Raw genomic sequence first — 14,753 nt, forward strand, 5'->3', positions numbered from 1 at the left:
TGGAGTAAAGGCCGTAAAAAAAAATAAAAAATGAGCGCAGGAAAGAGCGGTGGCGATTAGCCAAACAATGGAGCACATACATTGAGACTTGCATGAACTCCACAGAATTAGTACCTTTGAGGTATATTAAGAATACACCCTAAAATCTAGCCTATTAATTTGCGCCTATCCTATCTGTGGCACCATCAACACAAGGAATTTATTTGAAAAATGATGTCCAGCTCTCGTTTTAGTACAATTGGGCCACAAGAGCCCTTGTAACAAGGTATTTGACATAACACAAGTGTCAATTCAGTGTAACTTTCACAAAGCAAGTGCAGTAACTACTTGGCGAATATGTAATCAATTTGAATCTATTAATTTTCTTCTTCTGATGTTACCCTGAAGAAACTAGAAAAAACATCTACAAGCTATTGTCCTCCAAAACAAATCCATTCCATTGTATAACAGCATTTTGTAGCAGTACATTATTTCTTCTTGCAGCTGCAATGTTCACAGCTTCCCAGCAGGTGTTGCATATGACACAATATGGCATTAGCAAGTACAGAAAGTGTCAGCATAACTTTCACATGTTGAGTCCATCATTAAATCTCAGAAAGTGTAAAACAGCTTAATGATTGGCAGATACACTCAGCTTGAATTCTTCGTTGAAAAGAATATAATGCACTGGCTTGATACTTTCATTATTGCAGAGTGTATGCAGTTCAAGGAGTTATAAAACACCTGAAATGTCTAAGGGTGAAGAATATGAAGATATGGACAGCTCGCTTAGACAACTTAAAATCTAAGCTGAGGTTACGGTGGTGTGACATTAGTGTGGGCTCGCTCATGTAAGTGGATTAACTCTGGTTTATTAGACCTGGGTTTTATTTTTTTACCTTTATTGTGGTTGCATTCGTCGTGAAACTTTTTGGCCATCATCAAATAAAATGCTAATGTTTATTCAAAAAAGTTGAGAATTAAAGATAGACACATTTACTTCTGCACACTTACTGTTTCCAAATATTATGGGCATTACTTTTGGTTTGTATTTTAAAGGAGGCTTCTAATCTAATCTAAATATCGGCTTGTTTCCAACGTGTATAATTGGCATACCTCTCATTTTAGATCCCAGCAATGACTCTGTGTGAACAAGTCCAGGCGCTCCTGAGATATCGCATTCACAAGAATGAGACAAATGTGAGGTCACAATGACCTCGACCTCTGACTACCAAAATCAAATCAGTTCATCCTTGAGTCCAAGTGGACGTTGGTGCCGAATCTGAATAAATTGTATTCATGAGAATGATACGGACGGATGGCAACCCAAAAATATAATATCTTTGTCCACAGCTGTGGCCAGTTGTAATACACTGTATTTTTACTTACAGTGACAAAAAGATATAGATAAAACCATGCTGGAAATATAGCTGAGATAAAGCTGAAGCACGTTCAGTTGGTGTTCATACATTTACATTTGAAGATCCACAGCACTAAATAGAGGCATTTCATCTATAAAAATGGGACAACAACAGTTTATTTTTCTTTCAGGCACATGGTAATTGTCAATGATTACCGTTGAAGCCGACTGTAATGTCCCTCACACATTGACATGGGGGTTGCATTTCAGCTAAAAACACATCTGTTATGTATCAACATGCCAATGCACATATATATGTGTTTAGTACCAGCCGCAGGTCCCAAAGCTGATGAAAGTAAGGAAATGATAAGCAACACATATTACTTGTTAAACAAAGCTTAGGACAGAGTGTTTTCCACATCTTGGCCCGCAGCGAAGATTAATATGGCTCCATAAATGCTTCCAAAGAGAGAAAATATCTACATTTCTTTCCAAAGCTGTAAGACAGGAAGAACAGCCTTTTTGCCCTGCAGATATATAATGTGATTTGTAATATAGACTTACACAAGCAAGCACTTATAGAATTCTGAATGAACCAAGAATGTAAAAGCAAAGCCAGACGTTTTTAATCATGACCTCGTTAGCTCTATTCTTGCAATTTTGACAGAGCTACATGGACATTCTGAACACAAGGGAACATGTATTCAAATAGATTTGAATGTGAATCTATTGTTGTCCAGATTCAGTGCTCACTGCAGCAGTTGTATCGCTAATGCCCATTATAGTTTGCAACGCTCAGGTGAGGCAAACATTTCATATGGGACCTTAATTCTTAAATGTGATCGATGATGGACAGAGGACAGTCAAATGATGGACCTGAAGGGTGCATCTGCCCTTTCTCTTTGGATAAAGGTCACATTTTAAAAGGGAAATATTTTTTACACAAGGGACTGCAGTCTTCACAGCTTTGGAGATTTAATGTCAGTTTGCTGTATGCACGTTTTCTAAAGCCTTTAATTCTGTCACTTGGTGCTTTTGTAAAACAACAGAGCGATGGAATGGAAGAGATGACTGGTGGCACTACTTTCACTGTTTTCAATGACGGTTCATAAGTCACAGGGCTTTTCTTTGGATTTGATATACAGAGTTAAAATTAAACTTAACGGATCCAACTGTTTAATATGCACAGCTGAGAAAAATAAATAAAAAAAGAGAGGGGGGGAGAAGACATTAACTTAAAGCTTAAAAATGAGCCCTTTAATTCCATTTGCACTAGTCCCTAAAGCGGTCTAAGACCACCAGTGATAGGATCCTGTGGGCAGCTACACATGTATAAGAAGAAGAAATAAAATAAAAAAGAAATAAAAATGAATATAGGTCTCTGCCTGCAGGTAGACTGATTATTCCAGTGTCTCCTTGGTGCCACTGTATGTATCTGTCCAAACTCCCATGAGCAGCTCCGAGAGATTAAAGGATCAAAGTATTTCATAAATAAACTGTTGAAACCTCAGAGAAAACACCAATACAGCATCAGTCTTCTCTGAATGCGACTAATATGCAAGAGATTGTCCGTATTGAACAGGCCTACGGGCAGTTATGAGTGAAATCCATCAGGAAAGTCGATCAGGTCGGCCTCTTCGGGGCATGAAAGTGAGTCAACAGCGGGAAGATCAGATATAATTTATTGCCTGATTAAAATCTATTATGTGTGTCCAATGCCGAAGGTGGAGGGATGGAATAAGCAATGTGAGATTGTTAAGCATCTCCTCCTCTCTCACTACGGACTGAGTACTGTGTGAGGGAGAGAGCTGCGACAGCTCCATGACTCTACTATTCATGACATATGGCACTGGGGGAGAAAAAAATAGAAAGGTCATCTGATGTGCACTGTCATGCAAAACAGACAGTTACGATTCAGAGATTATGAGATGACTATTTGGAGGGCCTGGTAATGATCACTCTCACATGAAAACAAATCACCCCTCATATTGTGCATGCAAAATCTGATTCACTTAATCCAATTTCATGTTTTCACTCATTTTCAACAGCACTATAATACTGTTATATGCAGGGAGCTGTCAAGACTTATTACACTCTTCGTGAAAATGATCAAATTCATACGTGCTGAATTCGATTTGGCCTTAAGAACCGGACCGGGAAATACAGTAGTATCAGGAAGCGTAATACTAAATAATGTCCGGAGAAAGCAGTGATTTTTCTTATGCTCTCCAGTCTAATTAAGTGTGACAATAACAACCCAGCGTTACTGCTCCAGTGTCTGGCTGTGGATGACCTTTATACAGCTAATTAACAAAGTTGTCGCCAACGTGTGGGGTTGGGTTATATGTAGAGCACCATACATGGAATCAACACAAACACAACTATGAACTATCCCGAAGCGAAGCAGCAACAACGGGATGTAAGTGTTTTGCTTTACCTGAGAAAAGCAAACAACAAAAAGATAAGATAAGTGTGCTTCTGAATGCCAACCTTAGTGTTTGTCTAATAATGAATGCAAAACATAAATAATAATTGGACCAAATCATGTTAGTGCAGCAGGTTATTTCAACTCATAGCAACAACAAATTAGCAGTCCACCACGCCTGAGTTATTTTACCTTCACCATGTTGATGCCTGGGTATAGGAACCATGGGGTTTTTCCACATAGCAGTAATAAGTTGTCATGGCAACATAGAGCACAGATCTGTGGGAGCAGCAGTGTGTTAAAACTGATGTTGTATGACCAAAGGAGAGGGATAATCCATCAGCGCCAAGACTTCAGATATTTCTGTTAATGTCTTTGCAGGAATGCAGGAACGAGAAACTCTAAGGGGCAGTGCGTCAATAAAAAACAATCACACAATTCACACGCACACACACACACACACACACACACACACACAAAGTTACATCATATAACATCACCACATAGATTAGTAGTGAACCACACACGCTGTTATTTAAACAATACAATATAATCCAAATGTTTGTCTTACAGTTCATAAAACATGCTGTTTGCCACCTTTAACAAAAAAGAAAAACATATTGTTAATCGTACAGCTTTTTGCCAACACTGCTTTAAAAACCAGCGAGAAGCTCTTCCACAATCAGCTGTTTTTCTCTCTGCATCTGTCGCCTCCTATAAAGAGCATTGCCACTCCGAATATGGAGCTTCATTCATAAAACTACATGACATTAGCAATCCGTGGCCGATTTAAGTGTTGAACAATGATGTGCTCCAAGACATCTAATGCAAGATGATTAAATGAAGTTTTCCAATGGGTGCAAATGATTCAGAATACATTATATGAGCATTTCATGGCCTATTTAACACTTTTTTTAATTCCTTGTGTATGTAACTCAGTTTGTTGTGTATTATATTCCCATAACATTCATATATTGACTTTGAGTATACTTTACAATATTTAATTACTTCCATCAAGACATTTACCACCACTAAAACATTCAAATATATGTATAGTATCTAAGGATGGCTATAGGATTATATCATGGCCCTTAATAAAAAAGCAAAACCTGAATTTCCATTAACGTGATGCATAAAGTCAAGAGTGAGCTCCGAGCAGTGCACAGCTGCCTCTCTAAACATTCAGTCAGCCTGACGGTGTCAACGGGATACGACCAGATCAGCGGAGCAATGCCGTCATGCACAGCAGCCTGGAGGGAACATTGTATTATTTAATTCAAATTAAATGGTGACCCGACTCAGAATATTACAACTTTCTTCTCGCTGAAACACATGTGAGTTATTAAAGTCCAGGAGTATGTAAAATCATTTACATACTCTATACTCTAATTAATTAGTATGGGATATTACTGAGGTACATGTGTATTTCCCTTTCCAAAGATAAGACATTTACACCATAAATTTGTGGATACAAATGTATTAAAATGCAGGTAAATAGGTGCTTGACATCTTAAGACTCTGCTTATTAATATCTGTTAAAAGTCTTGTGTTCCAGCAGTCCTGCAGAACCTCTCTCTGGGCTGTGTGTTGATCAATCGATGGCATTGTCGGTGTTCCTGAAGATGGGGGGGGCAAAGCATCCCCCTGTTAAAAATTAACCATTTGCCTACTGGATATAACAATTTAAACTGAAACCATTTGGAAATAAAGTGTCAGCCCGTTTTAGACAGTCAAAGTGTGCCTGCCATAGAAGTAAATGGCATATAATATAATTGTGTATTGTCTGTTAAAAATGTGACTGATCAGTGCATCTGAGGTAGGCATCATTTTTCTCTGCTATACATTTTCCCTGACATCTTGCACCTCTCCGTCAAAGACGTTTCAGCCTTGTTTTGCTTATTGTTCAATGAATAATAGCGATTCCTTCTTGTAAAAAGAAGCTGAAAGCTTTCAAGCTTTTCAAGACAAATGATAGCAATGCCTATACCCTTGAAAAGATGAGAGGCTTTCAAGCTTTCAGAGATGACAGGTAAAGAAAGGGTTTTGTACTTTGAATGGGTACTCAATGTATTGACTGAGTGACAAGCAGAAAAAAAAACAGTGTTATGGGGGGTGGGGGGGTGGGGGGGGGTCTTTCTGAAGTTTCTCTAATTAGTTTCCTGTTTTAAGCAGAAAGCAATGAAAACAAACCTTGAGAGCCTGAAAAAGCAGCTGAAAAAAACCTTGTCTGAATGTAAAAGTATTTATTTTGTTATCAGGTTATCTATAAGGAATTAAACTGCAGGTGCTAAAACAGTGTTTAAGACAGAGGAGGAATCAGATAAATTCAGGCAGACTGTATGAGGAGATATCTTTGAATATCGAAGCGTGTAAACATGTTCGAGTAGAAATCCAAAATGCAACCATGAACATAAAGATTATATAAGGGTTGATGAATAAGGATTGGCGGTTCGCCATTATGCCTTGAAACAGTTGCCAGCACAGCGGGGTGTTGGAAGGAGATATGAGATGGTCATTTAAAATGTAAGTTGTTCAAAGTGAATCAATGTAAAAGAATACATTTAAAGAAAACATGTAATGAATAAAAAAGAGGGGAATGCTTCTGTGAGTACAATTGCATCCTCTTTGTGCCTAAGAAGAAACTTTCATATTAAATGGCTCAACGAAAAAACACATTCTTCACTGAACTGAACTGAACACCTGATTTTAAGCTTACACATATTTAATGAAAGGCCGTGGGAATATTGCTTTGATTAAGACCTCATTATGTACAAGAAGTAAAAAATGTGTTATAGCTTGTACGCTGACAATCAAAATGATGTTGGCACAGTGAGCTGTCTCACTTAAATCCTGTAAAAAGAGCCATACAGTTGATATGATCATGTTCAGTGTGCAGTACAGCCATGCCTCTCTCACCAAATGTCTGCACAGGAAACAGGTGTGGTGCCACCAGACTCAACATATGACTTCATTCAATGAATAACTTTGGGTTCAACCACTTTCCAACCTGTAGGCCAATTACTTTTTGTACTGTATGCTGTTGGGATCCTGCAGACACCCTCTATTATTCTAGATCAAAAGAGAACACTCGAGAATGGAAATAATGACTGCACAGTTCCATGACCCGTGTACCCCATAGGTTGAATATGCAGTAGGCTGTGTTGCTTTAGTTAAGTGGAAAACGGTGCGTTTCTTTGAAAGCTATCAGATACACAACATGTTCAATTGGACAAGCATGAACGACAACACTCTACAGTGAAAATGAAAATATGAGCCTCAGTCCTCAAGACAACTGAGGTTTGTGAGGCATAAACAAAATAAGATTAAAAACCTAGGATGAAGTTTTCCGTGGAATGAAAGAAGATTTAAAGCTGAAGTTGTATATAATTGAGCTGTTTGTGTTTTTGTTTTATTTGCTTAAGTACAGATGACGTTACAGATTTCTCTCAAGTTATGCAGCATTGGTACGAAAATATCTTTTCAAGACAGCATGGAAAAATTCTCCAAGCCCAAACAGCCTGTGCACCTGTGACATCAGGCCAGACGTGAGCTCCTGAATGTGGAGTTGTATATTTAATAAATTTTACGATTTCTATAGATTAATTATTCTGCATAGGTCATTTTATTAATGAGTGAATGTCCGTACTGTCATTTAACCACTGGGAGAAAAACTTTTGTTCAGTTTGTTCAATTCATTATTTCCAGAGAGCAATTAGTTTTCGGCAGAAAATTAAACACAGGTAAAGATCCCTAAAAAGAAGCAAGGAAAGACAAGGTGTGAGCAACGTTACAAACCTTATGCATATAAGCTTACAACGGGTCATGCTAAGTAAGTTAATGGCTGATGGATAAAGGACTTTCCATGACCTTATCTTAACCAGATGGCACTCTATACCAGAGGAAGGAATTCATCACGGAGCAGACATTCAGTCGGAAAAGGCTTGAGCAGAGATATCTGCCTTGTCACTCTGATCTTACAGGCCTGGTTAATAATGCAGTTATTCCCATGTTTGTTTTTACAACTATAGATATCAAACACATCACAGACAAACAAAAGCCTAACAATCAAAGTTCTGTCCGTTCTAAGAAGTCTGAACTTCCTGAGGCAATACAACCGCTGCTTCTTCTTCTATGAGGAAGAAGCTTTAAATGACAATTGTTGTCAGGGATGAAACCAGAATACTTATCTAAATAGTAAACATGCATTCTCTTCATACTGGTTCTTGGGTGGCGTGGGACTTCTGCTTAAAATCTAACCACGTAGTATAGATCATAATGAGACATGATTGATAGCTGATATCTTGACCAGTCATTTAAGTGCCAAGCCCCGCCCCCCCACTGCTACTTCATCAAGCTGTCAGAGCTGTGCGTCGGCGATGCACTCAGCTGTGTGTGTCGTTTCGTGACCCGAACACACCCGTCCAAAACAATAAAACTGAGCAAAGTGTTTTCAGCCAGTGTCTAGCTTGCAGCCCCTACCGACCAGTTAATAAAAGGTGTTTTGCGAACGTGTGACATAACGCAACCACAAGAGGTCCTTGATAAACACAGAGATGCATCCACTCACTCACTCACAGACACACAGAGGATTTCATCATCTAATCGACAAGAAAAACAGGGTGGGTTATGTCCCTTACATGCTGTAGCAGACAATATGGAGTGGTATTCAGCACTTGGTAACTTAACTTAATAACTTAATAGCTGCTATGGGAAAACTGGTGATTTAATGGTTCCATTAAGTAGGGGGCCTTAGGTAAATGCCAGCAGATTTTAGATTGTCATCATGATAAGTAAAGTAAGACTGTTGGTACGAGCAAAATTAACTATTTGAACTAAAAGAAAAGTAATTACAATATTAACAAACATTGTTAGTCAACTATCAAAATCATTACTCACTACTTGACTCAAAGTGTTCATGTTCAAGTTTTTAGTTTGGGAGAAACAGTTATTTAAACTCACAAACACGTTTGGGTTGTCCTTAATCATAACAACTAAATATGTGCTCCATTTGGCCTTTCACTGCACATTCCTTACTTCATTTGTTTTCAGCAGAATGTAAACTCTTGATTCACTCCTGTGCTCAAGGTGTGCCCTAATTCCAGTTTTAGTTTGTAATGTGCAAAGACAAAAAAAGGACACAGAGGGAGAAAAAGACATGTCTAATACCTGATTGGGTTTGTCACCCATGCATATGACCACAGGCAGAAACATGCTGTAGTAATTTCACACCAATGCGTGGCTGATGTTATGGCACTTTGTCACTCCGGTGAGAGGAGGGGAGATTTCCAGTTCAGCAGGACCCTGCTTACTGTGACCAGATCTGCCCTATTTTCCCTTGTCTTGTTGCACTGACCTCACATGATGAATGTTCCCCTCAAGAGAGAGAGAGAGAGAGAGAGGGGGAGAGAGAGAGGAACAGGGCCTGTTATTATTGATGTTCTCAATTAATAACTCCACACACCATCAAGGATCCACATGCCCTTCGTTCCGCTCACTGCAGTATCTCAACAAACAGCTATCAGGTATTGCGTTGGATTTCCCTCAAACACTTATCTACAGTGAAGTGAAAGAACATTTAAATGTTATGCTGGATTGGCCTGGTGAATCGTTTATAATTATTGGTCATTATACACATTTGGGATGTGTATAAGTCAAGGCAAGTCAATCTTATTTATTTAGCCAAAAACAAACAACACTGGCCGCACATTGCAGCTCATGCTGTTCTTTTGTCCATTTGTCACTTCTAAGCCAGATTACCATCCGTTACTGAAATAAATCAGTTCATGATATTATCACCACTCGCGTCTTCACATGTCAAACACCTATCTGCAATTTAAAAATTTGTTCAGTGAATGTCCGCAATGCAGAGATAAGATTTCCATTTTTCATTAAAGAATAACGGCAAAAAAAGATGTCCCTGTTGGCAGCATGTCCTGCCGCCTGTTCTGTGCATGAGGCCGAGTCTGTGAGCAACAGCAGTCAAAGTGTCCCTTCACCAATGGGCAAGTGGCCATCTGAAGGTGATAGACACCAGTGGCCTTGGGCCAGCATGAGTCACTGGCTCTGTGTCCTCAGCACCAACATTAAGTTACTCCAGATACTGCCCCCCCCCCCCCGGCAAGGTGACTTTAGTTTCCGTTCTACCCGCCTGAAATGTGTTCCCACCTGGCATCTTGAACCCTATCACCCTGTCGCCTCACCTCCAAGAAGCAGAGGCCGAGGCCACTTCTCACAGTTTCTGAGTGACCACGGCACAGAGCCTGAATAATGCCAGCATTTAAAGGAAAGCTCTACTGCTTTTACAGTGACCATCAGGCTAATCTTGAGCATCACATCTGTGTATAGAGCTGAAACATATATATAAAATGCACCCGGTATCAACAAACAAGAAGTATTTTACCAGAGTTTACTACGCTTTTATTTAAGCAGTGAGATGCTATTGAATTAGATAAATGATACGTCTGTAATATATACTTCCACTAGTTAACTGTTCAAAAAATACAAAGTCTATCATGAAATCAGTGCGCGTGCAGATGTGTACAATCGTACATTGGCTAAAACCCTGATCCCTTACCAGAAAGAAAGAAAATTCCTAGAAACAGATCAGTTGCGTCGTGGGTAGACATTGTTTATTCACAAGCTGTTAAATCACTGTTGCATGGTGTTAATTGGTGACGGGAAAACAAGGGCGTAGTGCACACTTTACATCACTCTCAACCAGTGTTTCTAAAACCTTTTCCTCTCATCAGTAAAACAAACCGAAAGTATTCTGCACTACTCATGCATATTAGATTCAAAGCTTTAAGTAGGTTCCAACTGTCAGAACAATACGAACTTTCAGGCTCCCTCATGGGGTTCATCGGTGAACTGCATATACAAATCCTAAATAGAGACAATGGAAGAAATTCTCAGATAGATTTAACAACCTACGCAGGATTCAATATCTATTAGATTGGGGATATTTCAGTTACAATACAAATATTGCTTGGAGATGAAAGAGATTATCATCGTGCCTTGATCATTTAAACAGCCACTATTCTTTGCCTGTTTTAGCCTCCCTGTTTGTTTTAGGATTGATTTAAATAACCTATTGATTACTTTTAAGGCTCTTAATGACCTGAGATTATATTTTAGACCTTTTAATCCCTTATGAACCATTGCAAAGTTTGAGATCAAGGTTGAAAATTTAAGGGGACAGAGCTTTTGCAAAACGGGGCCCACTGGCTCTGACTTGACTCTGAGATTTTGAGCAACAATAGCAATGTCAGGGGCCGTCACAGCAGCAAACGACTATTTGCTTTGTAAAGACGTAGTAGAGTAATGCCAGCTCAGTGGGGCTCAGTGGGTAGAGCGGGTCGTCCAAGGTTGGCGGTTTGATCCCCAGCTCATCCCGTCTTCCTGTCAAAGCGTCCTACAGTTTGACGCTGAATCCCAAGTTTCTCCTCGGGTGCTTTACAGCCACCCCACTGCTCCTCAAGCTTTTAGAGGGTTAAATGCAGAGTTCAAATTTCATGTGTGTATACTATGTATGCAACAATGAAAAATAAGGTTTGAAAAGCTTTGTTTTTTATTATTGATGCTCAGTTGTGTCCCACAGATTTGGTTTTCTACAGATTTGTTCATGGTTCAAAACATCCTCAAGGTGTTTCTTCAGTCAGCGTTACTTCTTCTTAATTACCCTTCAGGCCAGGAGTGAAAGGGAACCCTGTACTTTCTGATTGCACTTCTGAGAGTAACCTTTGTAGAGACATTTGCTACAAAACTCAAGCACAATGTCTTGGATGTAGCTCTACCTGACAGCAGATGTTAGCCAAACATAGCAGGCAGTCCACGGAATACAAGAAAAATGCTCTCCTGCGTAATAATAAGACAGTGTATCCAATTTTCTCACTATGCAAAGCTCCATTTGGCCTTTTCGCTGCACATACATTACATACTTGAAATATGCAGTACAGACGAGGCTGAGATGAAAGAAAAGCCCTCCAGTCTTAACAAGAAAAAATTTAACTTCAAGGGCAAATTAGCTGTGAGCATCCTCCGAGGGATGGATGGAAATGGAATGATAGAGGTCTAGAATTAATCTATTCTGCATGTTTTAGTTAATCTATAACAGCGCTAGTCCTGCGAGAAACTCAAAGAGCTGAGACGAAAGTGACAATGGGAGAGTAATTGTTTTGGTGCCAAACAAGAAATTAGTCTGAATGTTTGTCATGAGCTAAAGGGACTCCAATTCTCGGCAAAGTGACTCATTTGGACAGTTTTGCACGACATAAGCGATGGGGTAGAGCAGGTCTGTCAAATGCGAAGATGAAATTAAGTTTTGAGACAAAACCCAGTTCGGTCCTCACCCCCATCAAACTCCACACAGACTTGATGAATGGTTCTAATCAAGTGACGTCCTCCATGGAAACGGCCCCACACAGACCTCACCTAATAACACTTAGAGCAAACTACTCCAAATTGAATATCTATACACTCAGCAGTCTACACAGCAGTCTTTTCCAGTCTCTCTTGTTTGGTTAACACAAGTGTAAAATACAAACAAAAAAATACAGATTGTGAATGTGTAACTTTTTGCTATATGTGTTTATAAAAGACCAGACAGACACGTTCACATGTGCAAAAACTGACTAATAGCGACTTGCAATAAATCCACATGTTCCATTAGCAGGCAACTATATGGCTGTATTGACCAGAAGTGACCACAGAGTACTTCAAACGCCATGTTTGTGAGCATGTCACGTCTTTTACCGTAGGCCTGCGCATCACCTCCCACAGGAGGATCATGAAGAGCCCATCTGTCACAAAACATCTGGAGCATCTGCAGAAGCTCATTCAATGCTATTCCCTGCCTTATCCAGGGTCCTTGAAGGTAATGGTTTAGGTAGGGGGGGGGGGTAGGAAAGATTCATCAGCTCTATGGTTCAACCTTTGCTGGAGGAATAATTAATAATATTGAATACTGAATACAGACTCCCCCTCCCCATTTGTGACATACACCCTGCCCGTTCCTCTCCACTAGCATCCACCATCTGGTGATGCCTTTCAATCTGGACAACATGCCTCCTTGGAAAAAGTTGTCTGACGTGTAAACAAATCCGTTAAGAGTTTTATTCTTCATTGTTAACATATATTCAAGGATGAGTTGCATGTGCTTCCAGTTGACCTACCCTGAAATGCATGAACATTTACTTTGAAAGTCAATATCTAGAAATAATGTGTGTGTAAACTCCATAAGGATCAATTATTTATTCTAGCCTGCAAGATGCAATCAAGGCTCAGTTTTGGTGAGCCCCCTTTTCTTTGCAGGTTACACAATAGTTTTCATGTTTCCCCTGAAAGTCATAGGGAAATAGTCTATTAATGCCCCCTGCCTGTTTCTCTTTGATCAACTCTGTGTGACTGAAAGGTTAGAATGTAAGGAGAGAACGGAGAAAAGTGGATGAGATGGACAGGTGATAACACAGTACAATTCACTGACATATTTTATGTGTTACCTTGGCCTGTCACAACTATCAGATAACTGAAACTGAAGGCACTCAAGCCACCGGAACACAAACACGGTTTCTAAAAAAATAGGAAAGATCTGTGTCTCTGACAAAGAAGTAGTCTGGTTCCAGACTTCTGAATGTTTGTATTTGTTCATCCATTGAAAGCCCATTGATGGCCACAGCATGGAGGTATTACCTTACAGATAGAGCTTTGTTGCTGGTATGTCCTGCTTTACTTTTGAGGGTGTTTTTGCATTTGCGACAACGACAGTTCTCAGCGTCTACTCGAGTAAAATGTAGCCACACTTTGGCTCTTTTTGTTCTCTCTGCCATGATGTGCGTCTCAAGCTGCACTGAGCAGCCGTCGCTGTGTGTCGGAGTAAAGCACAACTCCGCCCCTCGTGCAGAGAGCGACATAGAGACAGAGAGAGCTTTATGACGATGCACACAGTAACTTCTAAAGTGTCGTTAGCAGAACCATTAACTCGGTATCCTATTGATACTCTGGTATTTCACTAATTTGGAACCGATTCTCGTTTAGTTTTGAGGGGCATTTCTACTCCTTATACAACACAATAAAACTCATTAATTTGTTGGAGATGATGTCGTTTGTAAAGTAACATCCCTGAAGACAAAAAGAATATGCCTCACATTGTGCCAATTGAGCAAAGATATTTCTGGTTACTATCTTTGTTTGGATTAGGCAACTGAAGGAAAGGATATTTCTTTCTGGAAAAGTTGTATTAAAAAACTGTTTTACCCAAGATGGGTGTACTCCAAGTAGAAACACATTACTGAAGGGCATTTTAGCCATGTAAAAAAATTCCAGTCATTCATGATAAAAAAGAATGTTCAATCACCTTCTCCTATTTTGAGACTACTCTTACAAATTGCTGCTGCAATTATTACATAACAAACAAAAGAATGTACCGCCTTTGTTTGGATTAGGCAACTGAAGGAAAGGATATTTCTTTCTGGAAAAGTTGTATTAAAAAACTTCTGAGGTTTGCTGAAGATTGCTGGGTATTTATTTTGGGGGGAAATCGGATGCCTAACTCTGTGACTCAAATTGATGATGTAACGGTAATGCATGTGGCAAAAACTGGGGCTATAAGTCTTTTTTCCTGTGAAGTCGGTGAGTTGGCTCCAACCAGTAATATCGTGCATATCAGAGATTTGGATATGCATCCAGTCTGATTTGAATAAGTATTATCAGTTTATCTCAACTCTGAAGGTTATTGAAAGAACTCCATGGAGGCATGTTGAAAGCTCCAGGCAGCCTTGTCTGTTTAGAAAACATCACCGTCGCAAATTACCAACGCAAGTGTCCTTTGTAGTGCAACCAATGGTCAATAATTAAAAGTTTAATTATTGCTATCTAACTCATTACAACTCCCCTCTTGTGTGCCATGATTAATGTTTATAGTGCAGTATGGGGAAACCAACATTGTTTACTCAGGTAGACCAGTAATTAGCTACAGATGATTAGTATCACCTG

This window comes from Cyclopterus lumpus, chromosome 21, assembly GCF_009769545.1.
Source record: "Cyclopterus lumpus isolate fCycLum1 chromosome 21, fCycLum1.pri, whole genome shotgun sequence".
NCBI classification, from domain to species: Eukaryota; Metazoa; Chordata; class Actinopteri; order Perciformes; family Cyclopteridae; genus Cyclopterus; species Cyclopterus lumpus.